Below are 662 nucleotides of genomic sequence, written 5' to 3'. Positions count from 1 at the left end.
GACAGTAACAAGATACAACAAGTACAAATGATTCCATGTTCCACTTGGAGAAATCCCATTGTCTGCCTCCAAGCGAAATTACAAACAAACAAACAAACAAACAAAAATTTAGTGTGGTTTATGATGGGTATATTAACAAGTTATTTGGCTTAGGCATTTTCAAAGTACCCACCACAGTGACAGCTGAACATAGTACACGAGTGTTTTAGGTATATGAAGCCTCACATCCAATTCACTTCTGAGATCTTGACAAGCTCAGAGAAGAAATGTCCTTTAGCTTATATATGCTTTCTTAATAATTAATGCACGAACATAAAACCCCAGCTGTATTAGAGAAAAACTAAGAAAACCTACCAACAAGCAAGCCAGACTGTAGATCAGTTTTGTGCTGTTCTGAACAAGCATCCAGCTTACTGGCAACGGAGCATTACTTAGCAAACTCAAACCCTATCCATCGTATAGGGTTGACATTACTAAAGACGTATTTTGAAGTTTTTACATAGGCAAAGCTCTAGCTGAAATCAAACATACTTTCTCCTCAGCAAAAACCAAGTAAGAACTTCAAACTTGGCCAAGGTTGAACACTGTAACACCAAAGTTCGAGCAGAAGCCAACTGTTTTGTTCTCCAGAGATCAATTGGAAACACACCAATAAACAGGAT

Source organism: Pygoscelis adeliae, unplaced genomic scaffold (assembly GCF_000699105.1).
Source record: "Pygoscelis adeliae isolate BGI_AS28 unplaced genomic scaffold, ASM69910v1 Scaffold126, whole genome shotgun sequence".
Lineage (NCBI taxonomy): Eukaryota > Metazoa > Chordata > Aves > Sphenisciformes > Spheniscidae > Pygoscelis > Pygoscelis adeliae.
The sequence above is the reverse complement of the archived record's forward strand: the minus strand, read 5'-3'. Positions refer to the sequence as shown.